The sequence below is a fragment of the Micrasema longulum genome, unplaced genomic scaffold, assembly GCF_059751315.1.
Source record: "Micrasema longulum isolate JH-2025_06_02 unplaced genomic scaffold, ASM5975131v1 h1tg000233l, whole genome shotgun sequence".
NCBI lineage: Eukaryota > Metazoa > Arthropoda > Insecta > Trichoptera > Brachycentridae > Micrasema > Micrasema longulum.
The window spans coordinates 57,317-77,256 of NW_028277438.1; the positions used below are offsets into that span (position 1 = coordinate 57,317).

General features: G+C 32.7%; 1 long non-coding RNA gene and 1 other non-coding gene across 2 annotated transcripts; both read left to right on the forward strand.

Moving 5' to 3' along the window:
- The first annotated feature begins 443 nt into the window (after window positions 1-443).
- On the forward strand, window positions 444-3,068 carry LOC148283471 (uncharacterized). The gene is made up of 2 exons (XR_015825580.1): window positions 444-616; window positions 1,145-3,068. It is a non-coding gene; the product is annotated as an uncharacterized LOC148283471 (long non-coding RNA).
- Window positions 3,069-18,306: 15,238 nt separating this feature from the next.
- On the forward strand, window positions 18,307-18,378 carry TRNAH-GUG (transfer RNA histidin (anticodon GUG)). The gene has a single exon. It is a non-coding gene; the product is annotated as a tRNA-His (tRNA).
- The last annotated feature ends 1,562 nt before the right edge of the window (window positions 18,379-19,940 follow it).

Sequence of the window (19,940 nt, forward strand, 5' to 3'; positions counted from 1 at the left end):
TGCAAGTACAAAGTACTGCATATTATAATTGCGGGTCCCCAGATAGTACTGACGCAGGAAGGAAGCGGAACAATCCCCCCCCACGCGACCACTTCCGATCTGTGACTAGTCTGAAGACAACTTCCGGTTGGTGCTTTACACAAATGGGGCGCCACCATCGATGTCACAGGAATATTATTTAATGGAGATGCTATGTTTGAAAATACAAATATATATATGAATACCAGAAACTTAAAAGGGTGTAAGTGCCATAAATAACGAAAATGATTTTATTTAAGAAATGGATAGTATGTGCCAAGACCAATGTCCTACAGAAGGGTATAAATGCCATTGTAGTACAAATAATATTTTATAAAAAATTCTAAAGATGGCGTTGGTTGTAAGTACCAACATCTGTTTTCCTTTAAAAGGTGTTAAGTGCCATCGCCAGTCATATGCTATTTGTATCAAAATGGTTGACAATGAACCGGTCTCTGTGAATAGTGGTGGCGTTAAAAGACGTAAAAAGGGGGAAAAAAGTGCCCAAGTGGCCCGAAAGAAGCTAAAAGATTCTGGACAAGAATATTTTACATCCAATAGAAAGTTGATTCCTGCAAAACGACCCCCAAATCAAGAGGTTTGTACATTGTTTTAAATCTTCACCGGTTGTCTCTACTAGATAAAATGTCACTCATCATGCGCTAGGGATGTGCCAACCTGTAATTTTCTGCCAACCATGACATAGTTTAAATGGAGTATTTGTATTGAATTCAATTTTTTAAATCTCCCGGTCAGAGGTATTTGGGTGAAACTTTATTTTTACTTGTTTTTAGGAGAGCAAAAAAAAGAATTTAAAAATATATTTTTTATTATAAATTCGTTTAAAGATAATTAAACCTTAATAATTATATTTTCATGGATATTTTCGTAAATATTATTATTAATGTGTAAATAACTATGTTAACGGCATATCAGAAAATAAGTTACGCCCTAATGATTGCAACCGGGAGAAATGACTATATCATTATTACACTCCACCACATTTAGTTCCTCTAGTTTAGTTTCTACTGAGTGATAGATATTGACCCTAAGTCCCTAAGATACGCCCACGGTTGCGTACCTATATTATCTATGTTGCTTTCATTCACTTCATTTTTTATTTTAGTGTATCTGCAAATGCAGCTATAACTGCAAAGAAATACCTTTCGAACAAAAGATGTCATTGTTCACGGAATTCTATGCGTTAAAAAACAATGAAAAGCAATCTTCTTTTCTGATGGGATTAATCCATTTGACAGAAATTAAAAGAAGAAGGCATGGAACCTATGAATCTCCTGCTCTAAGTAGGCGACAATGCACCGCATATTATATGCTTCCAGATGGCAAGGGAAATGTTGTCGGTGTGTGCAAAGCAACGTTCATGAACATTTTTTCCCTTTCTCCAAAAAAGATTCAAGTACTACTCGATAAAAAGAAACAAGGACATACAACCTACTTGGAATCAAGAGGAAACATCAATAAGAAAAAACGAAAATATTCAGACGAAGATGAGGATGAAATTAAACAACATGTAAATATGTTTCCCAGACTTGTAAGTCATTATGGTCGAGCGAGATCAGAGAAAGAATACTTAAGTCCAGATTTAAATATACATCGTTTGTTTAAAGCATTTAAGATATCTTTTCCGGAGTCAAAAGTCACATATAAGTTCTACTCTAAAATTTTTGGAAAGGAGTTTCCGAATTTAAAATTTGGCCAGAAACGAACTGATACATGTGCAACGTGCGACCTCTATGTTGCTAAAATAAATGCCGATCCATCTAATAAAACAATACTGAAGAATCAACTTGAATTACACCATCGAAAAGCAGAAAAAGCAACAAAACAGATGTCACTTGATATAAAAAAATCACAGATGCCGAGTAGTAATATATGCACTGCCGCCATGGACTTGCAACAAGTTTTGCTGACACCAACTTTAACTCATGGGCCCATGTACTATTCGCGACAATTATCAAATTTCAATTTGGGTGTGCATATCGAAAATACCGGTGATGGGTATATGCTTATGTGGCATGAAGCTATTACAGGAAGAGGGGGAAATGCGATAGCATCCTGCATTTACAAAATGTTTTCTAATAATTTTATAAGAAAGGAGAATCTCATCATGTGGAGTGACAATTGTAGTGGACAAAATAAAAATAAAATGATGATATTTTTATGGGCATATCTTGTGTATAAAAAAGTTTTTACATCGATAGAGCATAAATTTTTAATGAGCGGGCATTCATTCCTTAGCTGCGACAGGGACTTTGCTTTAATCGAAAAAAGGAAACGAGTAACACATTCCATTGTTCCTGCAGATCTTGTTGATATGATGAAAAATACTCGTGACAAGCAGCCTTTTAATGTTATTTCAATGACATCACATGATTTCATGGATTTTAAATTGGCTGCCGAAACATTTTTGAATACTACCACAATGCAGATATCGAAGGCTCATCGCTTGAAATTCGTAAGTGATAATCCTTTCGTTGTCAAAATGAAAGAGACCCACAACTCTATGGAGCCCTGGAAAATTGTAAGATTATTGAAGAAGAACAAAAAGTTATCGGATTTAGATAATTATTTCTTACCCATGCTGAATTGCAAGAGCAAAATAACAGAAGATAAGAAAAAAGATCTCAAAAATCTAATACCTTACTTGCACACGGAAGAACATAAACAGTTTTATAATAGAATTTTAGATATACACGATGTTGGGTGCTAAATAGTAATTATACTGAATTATAAATACCATGGGAATTTTCATCGTCGTCACATCACTATTATAGATAGATGAAACAGTGGATGTACCTATTTCTTTATTCTCACTAAGGCACTAACACCTTTATTGCTTTAGAGAGCAGGGCACTTTGGCCCTTTTAAAAGAAACTAACAACGGTACATGAGACTTTCTTTTAAATTATTTGTTTTTTTGATTTTATACTTAGTTTAATATGTCTTTTTTATATATTTTTTACTAAACTACATTAAAATATGCTCTTTTGTTGATTTGGCATAAAAATAAAATAATGTTTTCTTTGAATTATTATGTGTATTTTTAATTTCCCGTCTGCTTTCCTTTTTTGTCCATGGCACATAGAGCCTTTTAAGTTTCTGGTATTCATATATAAAAGTAATGTGAGATATAACACATTTACTTTAAGTCATTTATTGGTAGAATTTTAATACAAGTCTCGTATATTTATTGTCAGTTTTTAATTTCAATAGGTGCTTGCAAAATATTAAAACGTTTTTTTAAATTACTATTATTAATTTGCACCACAACAGGCTAGGAGGCCCAATTTCAATGGTAAATTACAGCACAAACCCAAGCTAGAGTAAAATCACATTCAATATAACATCTTAACCACTACTCCACGAAAGCCACCATGCAGGTAAAGCAAAAGAGAGGGAAAACTGTTTTGAGATAGAATGTGAAAGTCGTTGCATTTACAGGGCTTATGACCTGTCATTGGCTGGTTGATGTAACCACTTCACGCACTGTGCAATATTCATCATTCTGCCTTTGTTTAAACATCAACATTTTTTCAACTCTTTCGACTCTTGATTTTTGTGAGTTAAAAAATTTGAAACCTTGATATGGGTGAAATTCATCGGACCGAAGCATTTGAACATTGTGTGTCAACAGTAAAAGTACTTCCTTCCACATACCCGAAATCGAGAAAGACTGTATGTCTTCCTATTGGTTTCACTCATTTGTAAGAGTTTTATTTTTGTAGACATTCTGAATTTAATCCCTAGGGAGTAACTTAAATTTAAAAAAACATTTGGACACACTAAAAAAATTGTTAAAATTACTTACTGCTATGAGAAGTATAAAAAATGTGTTTTCAGGCGTTGCCTAATGGGTGAAATAATTCAATCAGATGAATCTTACCCATATCAATAAAAGTTTCAGCTTTAAAATTATTTCAACAGAGAGGGAAAACATTGTTGAGAAGGGAATTTGGAAGTCTAGGCATTTACAGGGCTTATGACCTGTCATTGGCTGGTTTAAGTCGCCTACTAGGCAACGCCTGAAAACAGTTTTCCGATTTTTAAACTTCTTCTTTTACCAGGTAGTTAATTCAACAATGTTTGAGTATGTCCAAATGCTTGCAGACTGGCTGGATTTCCTCCCTTTTACATTACAAAAGTCAGCAGATAGAAGAGTTAAGGAAATGTGGATATTCAAACATGTACACAGTGTGCAAAGTGGCCACTGAAGCCCTGTTAATGCCTAAACTTCCATATTCCCTTCTCAATTTTTTTTTTCCTCTCTGTTGAAATCAATTTGAATATGAACATCTCCCTAGGGAGGAAATCCAGCCAGTCTGCAAGCATTTGGACATACTCAAACATTTTTGAAGGTTTCAGCTCTTTCACTTTATAAAAGTCAACAGGTGGGGAAGTTAAGAAAACATGGATGTTTAAACATAGGAAGAATGTTGAATGTTACTCAGTGTCTAAAGTGGCCACTTAAACCAGACAGCGACAGGTCGTTAGCCCTGTTAATGCCCAGAATTTTATATTCCCTTTTCAAAAATGATTTACTAAACTAAATGAGTAATCTAATTGTCAGTTGCCTTCTGTACGCCGATGACGCAGTCCTCCTAGCTGACAGCGAAGAGGAACTGCAATCCTTGGTTACAAAGGTTTACGAAGTGTGCAAGGAGAGTGATTTGCTAATGAATGTGCAAAAGTCGAACGTCATGGTCTTTGAAAGAAATGTAACTATGACTGAATGTAAGATTGTAGTAAATGGAGATAGTTTGAAACAGGTCGAAGAATTTGTATATCTGGGTAGTATGTTTACTAGAGATGGAAATATGGACAAGGATATTGAAAGGAGGGTTAGTGCCGGTAACAGAGTTTATGGTGCCTTAAAGTCTGTCGTAGCAAATAAGTGTCTATCGCAATAGGCTAAATTAGCAGTTCATAATGGAGTTCTGGTACCAACCCTAATGTATGGAAGCGAAGCATGGAGTTGGAAAAAAAGGGACGAAAGTAGACTGAATGCTGTTGAAATGCGATCCCTCAGGCAAATGTGCGGAAAAACAATGTATGATAGGTGCCCTAATGTCAAAATTAGAGCAGAATGCAAGGCTGAGTTAACCATTATCGACAAAATTAAGAAAGGTCTTTTGCGATGGTTTGGTCATGTGGAGCGAATGAATGATGAAAGAACGGCTAAAAAGATTTATGATGCGAATGTGTCTGGTTGTAGAAGTCAAGGAAGGCCGAGAAAGACATGGCATGATCAAGTACAACAAATTCTTGAAAGTGGTCATGTGGAAAGTCGGAATAATCGACGTGCGTGCATGAGAAGATGTATGAATGTGAAGGAAGCAAAGGAAGTGTGCCAGGACAGAGTGGTGTGGCGTTCTATCCTCTCTGCCTACCCCTCCGGGGAAATGGCGTGATGGTTAGTTAGTTAGTTAGTTAATGTTTGATATATTTTATTTATTACCATTTTGACGAGGTCAATTTAATAATAAAACAACACGAATGAGAAAATGAACGCCCGATAGAGTAGCGTTGAAATTTTCGCAGTGTAAAATTTTCCGTATGAAAACTCACGGAGGATTTTTTCGCTACGTGACCTTTCTCGAATAAATACAGTTGATTTCATATACGTTACACGATTCACCGGATACCAGAATATCAGGAAAGATAGCGGATACAAGGATACTGAGCTCTAAACGTGATGATTATCTCTCGAGTGAAAGGACCTCTTGGAAAATCCTTACCTTTTCACAGTCTGCTGCCCGGGAATACCATGCGTATTAAATTTCTACCTCCTTAATCCAGTGGCAGTGGTTTATGCAGAATATTACAATAAAGACAATAAGATATTATAGATTATTGTACGATGTTCAAGTAACTGGCTGTTGTCAAATGAAAATATTTTAAAAAATATCTACAATACACCCAAAAAAAAGAATCTCTATCTTATTAGTAAAATCATATTAGTTTAAAAAAAAAAATTTTAATCATAGCTCTAACACACTCTTCAGAAATCTTAAGATTTTAGTAAACCGAGGTAATGAAAAATTTGATTGTAATTGAATCGTTTCAACTAATGAAAGCAAATAAAATATTTAATTTTTTAGAGATTTTAAGTTTTCAAAAAAAAATGGAAATAAACATTTTTCGTAATATTTACAAAAAAATCGAAAATGCCGATTTAATTGGTAAAAAAACGTCCCATTGCGTGGTATTACTGATAGCCATTTTATAGGGGGCATTCTACAATACATTTCTACAATATTTTTATATTTTTTTCAAAGATTACAAGAAATATGACACGACAAATGGCCTTACATTGTGTTGGTCTAGAAAGATCTAGAATGGTCTTAGCCACCGCGCCGCGCCGCTCGCGAGAGTTCCGAAAACAACACAGGGCTTTGTTTGGCGTCGTATTTCATGGGATCCATGTAAGATAGAAATAATATTTTTCCAGTACATTGTAAAATGTTTCCCAGTACAAAGAAAAGCAGTTGTAATAACAGATACCTCAAAGTACAATTTTATAATTGAATTGGGATAAACTTTTTTTGTAAAAAATAATTTAAATTTTTTTTTTCCTTTTTTTTATATTAAAAATATACTTCAGTTTTTCTTTTTACACTTTAAGTAGTAAAAACATTTCAGTAAAAATAAAATAATTTACATTTATCTACCACGAATTACTTATATCTAAAGATTTCTCAAAGGGGTGAGATCAAAGTGATTTATTTTTATTAATAGCTTTTTACTTATAAGATATACACCTTCCCCTTTTTGAGTTTTTGGTCGATAACGATGACGACCGGTCAACTACCCCGAGGCGTACTGTATAACGTAACATAACAGTTAAAGTTAGATTATTATATTTGTACTAATAAAACATCGCGTTTCTGATTTGTTATTTTTAAAAACTTCTCTTAAATAAATATGCTTTCAAGCATGTAAATGTTTAATAGCTACCATTTACAAAGAAAAATAAAAAATATAAAAAAGTACAGATTTTTTGTATGTTTTTCCAACAGGTTGTTAGAATTGTAAAAGTCTCGGTATTTACTGAGTTTTTAATTTGTCATCGGCTGGGTTAAGTTATCACTTTACACATGGTGCAACATTCACCATTTTGCCGATATGCAGTTGACTTCCGATCCTCGGCACGGGTAACATCCTAGTAAGGACACATTTTTGTATCGTTTATTATGTAAAAAAACACAACTCAATATTTGAAAAAATTAACACAAAGTTATATTCAATTTTCTTTAGATGCTTGGTTTGAATACTTTACTCTGCAAGTAAAGCAAAAACTAGCGACATCTCTAGCTGGAAAGTTTTTTTAAAGACCGAAAATCTTTATACCGGATCGCTTTTCAAGCTTGGCAACTAGAGTTTTTAGTTGAAAGTTTAAAGTTACCTCATTTGTTTATTTTTTTTGTAGTCGCAAATTATTTGTACCTTGTTTTGTTATTATTATTATTATTATTATTATTATATATATATACGGCCTAAGTCAATTACAAAAATTACATGAAGAAACATAAATGCACGAAACTGAACAAAAAGAACATAAAACTGTATAAGCAAGGTTTTATCGAATATTTTTATCTTTAGATTATATTCCGTTGACTTTAACATTTTTCACCGTTGATAACAATAATAAAAATAAAGCGGAATCAGAATAAACAAAATAACTCTAGAAAAATTACATTAACAAATAATAAAAAATAAAAAATCGTAAAAGTTGGACACAAAAAAAAACAAAAGGAACTAGATACCACCATTAAATAACTTAGCCTGCTTGATCGTCCCTGTAATGGATCGAACAGTCTCTCTTCGTGTATCATTACAGTTCAGGAGCTCGGCTAGGTTATTAGTCGCAGCAATCCGAGTGTTTACTTTGCATTCAAGCTCCCACCTTGGCCTATAAAACATTGGACAGTATATAAGAAGATGTTCTACAGTCTGCTCAGTGATGCCATCACATGGACAGCAACTATCGTCTCGCAGCCCAAAGCGATGCAGATATTCCCTCATGCATCCATGTCCAAAGACAGCCTGAGTTATATCATGTGTAGGCGTTTCATGCTTCCAAAATGTTTTGGCCTCGTCTGTGCTTTTCAAAAGTTGCTTGATCTACTTATTGGCAGTTTTTTCATCATAAATTTTGCTCCACTTATTTAATTTATCTTTTGAAAGGGACCACCTTACATGGCTTGTTGGGACTTCATCAAAGTTCAGCCTCACTTTTTTGACCGTGGCAGCCTTGGCTAGCTCATCTGTTCTCTCATTTCCGATTTCTTCAACATGAGCTCTAACCCAGCAGAATCGAACATATATGCCTTATGTGCTGAGAGCATAGTGAAGTTTTTGAATGTTGTTTATAATGGCATTCGTGGAGTAAACAGATTTGAGCGGGAGCAGTCCAGACATACTATCGATGTGAATTGTGATAATTGCGGGACTAGTTATTTTTCTTTGTATCCATAATATTGCACTTTCAATACCAATCAGCTCTGCCTGGAAGACTGAACTCTCATTGCTTAATTGTCAAAGTTACCTCGTTGCTTAATTGTCGTCAAAATGTTGAAAAAAATAGGAGCGTGAAGTTCAATAATTGTAAGCTACAAACTCTTTAAATGTCTAGCCTTTCATATTTTCCATAGCTTTTTTATGTCGAAAGAACATGTTATTGGTTAAAATATTTGATAAATCAATTAAGTGTTTATATTTATGTGAAAAATAGGCAATCCCTGAAATTAAAACTTTAAAACCACTGACTTTCAGGAAACGTCAAAGGCCTTAACTACGTATTAAATATGGCTGTACTGAAATAGGAATAAGGTTGCAAATGTCGATTTTGGGATATTGGCTTGACGTGCAATGGAAATGAGTTCCATAAATTTTGCAAAGCGGATATCCAAAGCAATATCCGGTCTGCACTGTTTTGATACAATTATTATTAAGAATTTCCAGGTTCGGGTGAATGAAAAATACAATTCTGTTTGTGAAATATAACTAGAATCCTAGGTGAGAGTTGACTAAATGTCTACTCTCAAGTGAAAATTTAGAAAAAAAAATGAAAAGAGATTACCGCCTCGTAGAATAGTGTAAAGCACTTTGGCCTACGATGCTTAAGATCCTGAGTACAATTCATGTAAGGGTCGAGTAGAAATATTTTATTTTATCATCACCATCATCATTCTCTATCATTAAGCAGTGGCGCATATGGCACTGTATTGGAATTCCAACTGAAACTTAAGTAGCTCTCTTTCGTTACACAGAGGGAGAGTGATCAGTCTTACGCTTCAGGTACCAGTCCAGGAACAATGAAGTATTAAAATGTAGAACTGCAGTTGAATGTAGTTATGCAGAAAGCAGCTAAAGAAAAATGAAACTGAAATAATAGCACTTTTATGAAAAGAGTAAAAAATTGAATTTACACAAAAGTTTGAATGTTTTTGACTTTGACAAATAATATACAATGAGTTCATGAGTTTTTAACTAGATTATAAACAGAAATTTAGTGGTGTATTTGACCAGTTTTATTGATTTTTAAAGTACCGGAAGATTTTTTTAGTGTTGTGGGTGTTTTTTGCAAATTCAGAAATGCCATTTTTTTGATCGACACTATTTTGAGTAGATAATTATTACAGTTTTTTATATGAAAGCGGTCTGGCTGTTTTTAGCAGAACATAAAATCGACCTTACTGCATCCGGTAACACCAATATCTATTTTTTTCAAAATTGTAGACTGGCTGCTTTCTGCATAACTACGTTCAATCGTAGTTCTGAGTTAGGACGGAGTAATAAACTACTATAAATGAAATAACCAGTTACCGGTTTCATTATAAAATACAATGTAAAAAATATGTTGATTATGTTTCAATGTTTGTAGATAAGTACTGAACCTTTGTACAAAGTTTGTAGATGTACAGAATGAGTAAACTCAAAATATTAATTGTTATAAAATCCTGCATTTGTGATAAATATTGAATAGTCTCAAAGTACATTGGCTGTTTGCCAAAATAACCCTGAGCGAATTTGTGCTCTGAAAACGGGGTGAGTGTTTCAAATCCCGATTCCTTGGTGGTGAGCTTGCCAGTGCTTATTGAATAATTAATTTGTTTTAAGTAAGTTACGTACCCCCCAGGTAAGTAAACGGGGGTGTTTTCATCCTCCAGAGATACACCCCATAAGCCCAAACAGATGAGCATTTTGCGACTTGTCGCCTTTCAAAAACCCGCGAAATAAATACAAGAATATTCTCGAAATACCGAGAATTGTGTTTATTTCCTCGCGAACTAAATACTTGATTAATTAATACAAAAGAAACAAAGATTAATTCCCCGAAATGTACTTTATTTTTTGTGGAAATACATTAACAAGTATTAAATATACATTCCAAAGCTTTCTAGAAACCTACGAGACTTTTATCACCCCTTAATCCAAGATAAAATTTTACATATTACTTACATATCTGTGTACTAGAGGTAAACTACGCTACCTCCAAATATTATAAACTTGAGTTATACTATCCATAAGAAAAAAAAAATGTCCTCTTTTATTAATAAACTTGAACGACTTCAGAATACATGCATAACGTACATTTTTGGTCTTAGGAAATATGACCACATTTCTGATTATCGTAGGCAACTGAAATGGCTCAAAATTAGCCAGCGGAGAAACTATCACTCCATCTCACTTCTGTTCAATGTACTTCATAGTCCTAACGCTCCTATATACCTGCGTGAAAAATGTCAACGCTTATCAGTTCATAGTTTACCTCTTCGTTTTTATTCTCAAGGCACTCTCTTAATACCCATCAACAATTCCTCTTTCTTCTCTAACTCATATAGTGTCCATGCGGCTCGACTGTAGAATCATCTCCTATCAACCATCAAAGATGTTACTACATTATCTCTGTTTAAATCACGTCTGAAGAAACATCTCCTTTCCTTTTCCTTAATTTCATCTCCTTTCTCTTCCTTTATCTCTTCTCCTTTCCTCTTTACTCTTTTTTCCCATTGAGTAATAGTTTTGAGTTAAGGTATTTTATAAACAAATTTGTTTATTTCTATTTTTATATATCTTTAGGTTTTTCATCTTTATTTTCTATTAATGCTTTTATGTAACTTGAATAATAAAGATAAAGTTATAATTTTATTGGTTGGTTGGAAGTAATTGCCATTTGGCCAATGTAAAAATAACATTACGCACAAAAAAAAAAAAAAAAATTGGCACTAACTCCATACTTCTTTGATAACAAAAATACTATATTTTTATTGTAACTCCAGACTACATTAGAGGTACACATTAAACAATTGTTTAACCATGTAAAAAAAATAATTTGCGTAACCGAAAAAAATGCAGTATTAATTAAAAATTACTAAATCTAAAAATATTTATTAGACAGGGGTTTTTTTTTATATCCTGGTAAAAAAAATCTTAACATTTGTTTTTTCCTTACAATATCATAAAAATACCGTATATAAGAAAACATATAATATGTTATTGAAAACAAATTAAAAATTGAATTGTAAACATATACTAAAGACCTTGTTTATTACTTCTTCTTCCTTTTTGACTTGTAACCGCCCACTCCTGAACGTAGGCTTCCTCCATCCTTTTCCATGTCATACGGTATTGGACTGTTTGCATCCACGCTGTTTCTTAATGCTTCACAAATTGTCTCTCCGGTGGAGCAGGGGTCGTCCAGGATTTCTGGTAGTAGGCCGAAAGCGCCAGCACAGGAGGCGTTTTGTCCATCTATCGCCTGCTCTGTGAGCAGCATGATATTACAACAATAGCGGTGCTATTCTGAATCGCTCTCGCAACCATAGAAAACACTTTATCTTGTGAATTTTGTATGTCAATACACGAGATAAATAGTTTTTCTACGGCCGCGAGAGCATTTGGAATACCAGACCAGAGCCATTTCAACTCTGCAACTCTTTCAATAATACTCCTGTTTTGGTTCTTATGAATTCATTTCTTATTGTAACTCTGAGACTAATCCCCAACATCGCTTGCTCCATGGCTCTCTGTGTGACTATTAGTGTATACGCTCTTTTGCTGGATAGTGAGATGGTCTCAAACCCATATGTGAGTATTGGCAAAACACAGGAATCAAACACTATTTGATTAAAATTGATGAGGGTTCGGGCATTTTTCAAGATATGACCAAGTTTTCTGAAAGCTGCTCATCCCAACCCAACCCTTTGGTTGATAAAAACTTATAATTAGAAATCAAACACTGATTTCAGTCTACTGAACACTTTATTTTATTTTTACAAATATAATCATATAAAAATAAAAACTTCGTGACAATTGTTCAATTGTTCAAGACATTCGTTTGAAAATACCCTAATAAGGCGAAACAATTGTCACGAAGTTTTTATTTTTATATGATTATATTTGTAAAAATAAAATAAAGTGTTCAGTAGACTCAAATCAGTGTTTGATTTCTAATTATAAGTTTAAATATGGAGTTCTACAAAATAAACACCAAATCAATCAATACCTTTGGTTGATCTTTATTGTTTGATACTTGCCAAATACAATTATTACTACGTACACAAAAACCTATCATTTATAAAATATGAATTTATTAATAAACACGGCACGCAGTGTCATTTATTGTTTTTTTTAAATATATTCAGTGGAAATAAAAACTTTAAATATAAATAAAAAAAACATAATTAGATAGGTATGTACATATTATAACACAACAGTTTTGCACAAAAAACGCAAGAAACCCATCCAATTTTATTACATATTATGTCTATAATCTTTTTATTAACACTTTGTATCCCGGAGCCGTGTAAACACGTGATTATATAACTACGCGTTGTGTCCCGGTCCCGTGTTTTCACGTGGTTTACCACCTGTCAAAAAAAGTGCATTTAGTACTTTTTTGCAGCTGTTAAGCCACGTAAAAACACGGGACCGGGTTTAACGGTTATTTTAATCACGTGTTTACACGGCTCGGGGATACAAAGCATAATAAAAGGAGTGAGACCCTGTATATGTGAGAACTTTGCAATATAACTCTCTCCGTAAAGGCCAATGTTGGCAAAACTATCATAAAAAATGACTTATTAAACTGTTTAAAATAAATATGAGAAGTTTTAATTGATTTAACTCAATATTTTCATAATTATGACACTTTTAAGAAACCCTTCACAAAGCATGAAATTTCACAAAAATGGGACGGGCACAGGGTAAATTTAATGTTTATTCGGCCGCTCTTAAAGTGTTAGGTGTAAATAACACTTGGGGTATAAGCCTCGAAAATTGTTACGACTATTTGAAAGCCGAAGACATTGAAAAGTTTTTCTAAAATTGTTGAATTTTAATTTATCGATTTACTTTAAATAATAGTGCGCATTTATTTATTAAATTATAAAGATTACAATATTTTGACTTTCAGCTCGTTAAAGTTTAAAAAAATAATGAATCAAAAACAATTTTCTTACTTCCGTTTTCATTCAATTCTTTTAAATTCCAAATTCTGAAACGTTTCAATCAACGAAGTCAGAAAAGGTTTACATCAATTAGCAAGACGGATTTCTGAGATTCCGAAATTGGGTTGGGTATTTGTAAATAGCTTCTATTCAATAACACAATTTTACAAAACACCACACGGGGTGCCTTCGCCTGATAAAATATTAAATTTTCGCAGTATAAAACGTTATTTAGAAACAAGGGTAAGTTTGTTTAATTCAAGGAATAACAGTGAACTTCGTAATTTAACGTGTTATTATTGTCGTTGTTTGTGAGTTGAAATCCCTTGGAAGGATGTCTGTCACGAACAGTTTGTGCGCAAATGTTTGATCTCTTTGCAAAGTTGATGAAACGACGAAGGGCTCCCGATTAATCTAAAGTTTTTGTTTGCCCAACCAGAACTTTACACCTGACAAAGATAAAATTTTCGGTCACGTAAACGTTTGTTTTACTGAGAAAACTTTAGCGATGTAAGAATTAAACGTTTTCGGCAAATCGGCTTGCGTCCTTAAGGTACTTATGTAAATAACCCACTTGAAAACTAAAACAAGATCGGTAAATATCAGCAACTAAAAAACCTATTTTAATTCAACGGAAATTAACTTTTTCGACATGTTTGTCATTCACTTGTTTACTCGAAAATCTGTAAACACCTTTAAATTCAAATATGAGTTTACAAATATCCAGCTAAGCCAGGCAAATATTGTGAGCTCTGTGGAAATAAAATCTTTCGTAAATATTAAACATAAAATATTAAGTCACGAAGAAACTTTTTTAGTCAAATTACATTAAATCTAGGTGTAGTTAATAATTTAAAATTAAACGGGATATTTACGAATAGAATTGACGATTTGGTATATTTAATAGAATTAGAATCCTGGGCGAATATTTCCGACTCGATGGCTGCTCTCAGGTCCTAAAAATGGATGTCGAGTGGAGAAAATTCCGACTCGTAGCGTAGTGGTCAGCGCATTAGACAACCGTGCTTAAGGTCCCGAGTTCAATTCCTGTAAAAATCGGCATGTAATATTTGAATTTTAACGTGGTTATAGACTAAGGTATTTTATTTCACAGAAATTTTCGTGTTTGAAATATGGTCAAAAGGAAGAATGATAAAATTAAAAATAAGTTCTTTTACATACGATACAAGACTTGACATATGTCTTTTATTTTTTCAAATGATGAAGTTGTTACTTTTGTAGTCTTCAAATTGTCATTTTTGCATCGGATTTGGAAATTAAAATTTGTATAATTATTCTGGAATAATAGAAAAAATATTGACCTTTGCTACGAGAAGAATGAGTGCGACGCGTAACGCCAATACAGCAATTAATCTATATAAGAGAGATCACGAACATGCAACTCATAATAAGGAAAACAGAGATGCTGCGCTGTGGCCAGTGTGATGACTGGCATATTTATGATTTTTAATTTATTTTGCCGTGACGGGGCTAAATTATATGTTTTTTAAAAGTAAATTATGGAAAAAAAAAATTATTTAACTGTATGCCTTCATGTTTTTTTTCAATATCTGAACCTTGGGATATTCTGTCTATTGCTTTTGGTAACACGATGTTATACCACCGCGCGCAAAGGAATTATTTACTACAGTCTTTTACAGAATTAAAAGGATTTTGTGTATATGGGGGAGTACTTTTGATAAGGTATTTCATTGTCCTTGGTCTGGCAACTGAAACGTAGGACTGATCATCTTATTTTCTTGTGACAAATGGTCGATATAGGCTGCATTTCATTTAATAATCCAACGCTTTCAGCACCATCGCGTGCAAATAAGGGTTTGACGAATACGCTTAAAAAAACATTCAATATTTCCCATTTAAAATTAATATAAAGCTTTGCTTAATAGCTATTTCGTTGAGTGCTTCGCTGTTTTTCATTTGAGAGAAGCTTTTTGATAAAAGTGTAAACAAACAGTGAGGTTACTTTTTCAATACCACATTTGTAAATTTGAACAAGCAGCGCGTACCTTACACACGAGTTATTTATTGTCTTGACCGCAGTGCGGCGTAGGACATCGAGTCGCGCGGGCCGGGCCGCTTGAATAAAAGTTATTGCTCTGAAACAATATTGCCCGAACAAATGCATATGGGAAATGTGGTCAGTTTGATATCTGATAATATATTATAATACTATGCATTGTTGAAGCCAGCGAATGGCAAGTCCGGGCTTAATTACACTTTGAAGGGATTAATATTTACATTAATGTTTCAAATAACATGCAGTCGGCCTGTGCACTTTATTTCGCCATAAATCATGCATGTCGAAAATAATTTCGTAACAATTTTGGCTTAATCGGTAATTAACAGTTTAAAAGGATTAACATTTCCAAAAAACAGTGAAGATAAGCAATAAATTTCCATATTTGTATTAATTTTGCGTCCGCGTTGCGGTCCAATCGTCAGCGTGGTAGCATACCATGCTAGATTATTTGGGATTGATTTCCGACATGTTTGACACGAAATGTTTTATAGGCAAGATCCATGAGCTTGCCCCTGTATCAGGCTGTGCTTGTGGAGATAATCATTAATCCGTTGGAAAATACTGTAGCACTGCGTGTTAAATCACAGTTAAAGGATTTTTGACTCTTAAAAGACTACGCTAAGAAATCCCTCTGCAAACAGCGCTATAACGTTGTGTTTCATTCATTGAAAATATCACACAAATTCCGTGCTTTTTGATTATTTACTATTCGTTATTCATAAAAATCTTTAATTATAATTTTGTATGTAATTATGTATAATATATGTATGTTTATGTAATAGTGTACGTGCTTCCACTCTACATTATGTTGTATCCCAACTCAACACAGGGCCCTTGGCCTCATAGAGTTTAGGATACGTTAATATTACATTTTTTGGGAATATGTATGTATTTGTATGAATGAAATGAAGTGAACGAAGTGAACGGAGTGGATGGAGTGGATGGAGTGGACGGAGTGGACGGAGTGGACGGAGTGGACGGAGTGGACGGAGTGGACGGAGTGAGTGGAGTGAGTGGAGTGAGTGGAGTGAGTGAAGTGAGTGAAGTGAGTGAAATGAATAAATTAAAATTATACTCTGGAATTCCCTAGAATTAGAAATCCCTTCAACTCGCGCAGAGGAATTTGCTCCTTATTAATATTACATTTTCAAATATTTCATATAAATAATGTATTATTTTACAAGAGTATTAAAGATAACTTATATAGCGCCAAGATTAATGAATATTGATATTAATTTGTATTATAGATAACCCTTATAGTACATTTGAGATAGTAATCAATCTTTTATTGGACACTTAGAACGAAGTGGTACATAAATGAATTTGTAATCGAGTTGTGGTCCCGTGGCTAGTGTCTCGGACTCACAGCTCAGAAGTCCGTGGTTCGAATTCCACTCTACCCCAACTTGATTCCCATTTTTTAATAGTGAATTATTTACAACTCATTGAAAATGGTCCTCAAAATGAAATATTTGGGTTAAACATAAGAACGCAAATATTTTTATTTTTTTTAAATTAAAAAATATATATATATATTCCACCAGAACGGAAGTAATTATTTTCAAATATTTCGTTTTAATTATGTCTTATTTCACAAGAGTAAATCAGGTAGATCAGTCCTAAAATCAGCCATTTCAAATGAAATAGATTTATTATCTTAAGAAATAAAATAATTCATATGGTTTTTGTACGAGCATGTAACAATCGGCCACAACGGAATGTTATCTTTTTAAATCACGTATTATTTTCTTTTAAATTATTCTCTCCTATTTCCTTCTGTAGAAATAAAATATTTCTGTAGGGTTTGTGTCGGTGATAGCCGACTGTTACCTTTTCCTAATTATTTAATTTAGTCATGTTATGATAAAACAAAACAAAAATGTTATTATTTAATTTTTCATAAATTAAAGAGATATCTTAAGTCGTGTATTTTTTTTTATATTTAATAAAACGGCACTTTGAACCTAACATGTGAAGATAAAAAAAAAGTATCAACTATGCATACACGTAAGTAGAATTAAGTTTTTTGTAAAAAATGACATTTAAAAATAAAAAAGAGCTTACAGTTAAACCAGCAGTTTACAAATACTCAAAATATGTAAACCACCAACATTCCTTTAACACCAAATTAAATTACTTTAAGAGTTATTATAACAAACGAATTAAGTGATTCATTACAACTTAGTACCCAAAAAAAAAAAAAAACGTTTGATACAAAATGACACAAAATATATCAGAGCTTAACTAGGGCTGGCTGTTTTGTGCAAAATGCACATTTTATGTTGTGTGGTCAGCCAAACTTAAACAAATCATTAAAACCGTTCAAATTCATAGTTAAATAAAAAAAATTATTACGGTAAAAGGAATGTATGCATTACCTATTATTTGTTGAAATAAAAACATTCCAACTGTTGCGTAGATTTGATTATACACTATTTTCACTAACGTGCTACTATCTCAGTTTTACTTATCTGTAGTTGGATGCTTTCTGCATAACTACGTTCAATTGTATGAGCCCGCCCTACCTCGTAAAATGAAACAAAATAAATTAAATTAAATAATATTACTAGATCAGCTTACAATTATGTTCACTGTGTTTATGCATCATAAGGTAACTCGATAGTGAAAGTATTTTTTGTAAGTAGTTGGGTACCATTTGTTCCATATTAATTCTTGAAACTAGATCACCTTGCCTGAGCAAACAATTTCACGCTGTCAGCCATTTGCTTTAATTAAAATACTGTTGATTTGACGGTGTCGGTACAGTCACTGATAGCCGTGATCGTCTAGTGGTTAGGACCCTACGTTGTGGCCGTAGTAACCCAGGTTCGACTCCTGGTCACGGCAGTGTTGAGAGCACTGTCATGGCAGTGACTTTATTTTTCTTGTATTTTTTTTACAAAAAAAAATATACCACAAAAATGGATTTTTCAAAAAAATTTTATTTTAAATTTTGCGTACATTATTTTTATAAATATGCATTTTTTATGTGTTTTTATTTATTTTATACAAAATGTTTCTTTTACACGCGTCATCCAATTTTTTTTTTTAAAATATGTATTAAAGAAAAAAATCGTCTTTAAAAAAAATTATTAAAATGTAATTTTTTTAAGGATTTTTAAAAACTGGTACCTACTGGTTTGAGTTAAAAAGCGTTCAAATATATATTCATTTATAAATACTTTGTTTATGTGTTGGTGCCTGTCGGTGAACCAAGTTACCGTACATGGGGAAATATCACTTTTTTTACATTTTCAAAGTGAGAAAAGTCTATGAAATACTGTCCATTAAAAAAAAAATTCTCATTATTAGTAGCATAAAAAATACATTTGAATTTTTGCTTTTGAATTTCTGCAAAAACGGTCATTCCACTGGGCATTGAAATTTATTTAGAAAATTATAACAAATTTAAAAAATATATGTTTTTAAAGTAATAAAGGTCTTTGAAATACTGTCCATTAAAAAAGAATTTCAATAATAATTAGTAGCATAAAATTACAGTTAAATTTTCGATTTTGAATTTCCGCAAAAACGGTCATTCCATTGGCCATTGAAATTTGTTTAGAACATTATCACAAATCTTGACGTCACAGCAACCAAGGCCAAACACGTTGCACTTTTATAGCAACGTTTTTTTATTAAATTAATTTTTTACATTTATGTATGAAAACATTTCTCCCTAATATTGATTTTGATTTTAAAAATAAAATAAGTTATTAATCTATTTCATATATTTTTATAGGTATTCGTAATATGTGTGATATTTCCCTATTGTTGCTTGTGTAAGCATGCAAACTATGTTTATTTACCGAAATCGTGTTATTTACCGAAATCATGTTATTTACCCATAAGCAATGATTATTTAATATTTGAATGGGCTATACGTTTTTCTAAAAATCTACTATTTCGTAGAATTAAGTATGTAGGTATTTCAAAAGTGCATAGCTTGTCTTTTAGAAATGTGTACAACAATCTAAAGAGCGGCCAAGAATGTAGCAAGATCAGATAAATTATTAAAAATATGTACGCGTATATATTTTGTATCACAACGAGGCAGGTGGTCCAATTACAGTGAGTTAGATTTTTTTTGCATACTTAAATTTGCATGCGTAACAGTAGAATAAAAATGAAAGAAGCTAAATGAAGTTTATTGTTTTTAAATACACTATCAGACTAAGTCAAATAATTTTTAATAGGCTTTATATTCTGATTTCCGGATTTTTTTTGTAGTTTTAACGTAATATGGCACAACTTGAACTTGAATTATTAACAATATTTTGAGTTTATCCAAATTTTTGTAGACAAGGACTGGATTCAACTCCCTGGGGAGCTTTTTATATTAAAATAATACAACCAAGATGAAGAACATTTTAGAGAAGGTAATATAGAAGTCCAAGCATACACAGGGC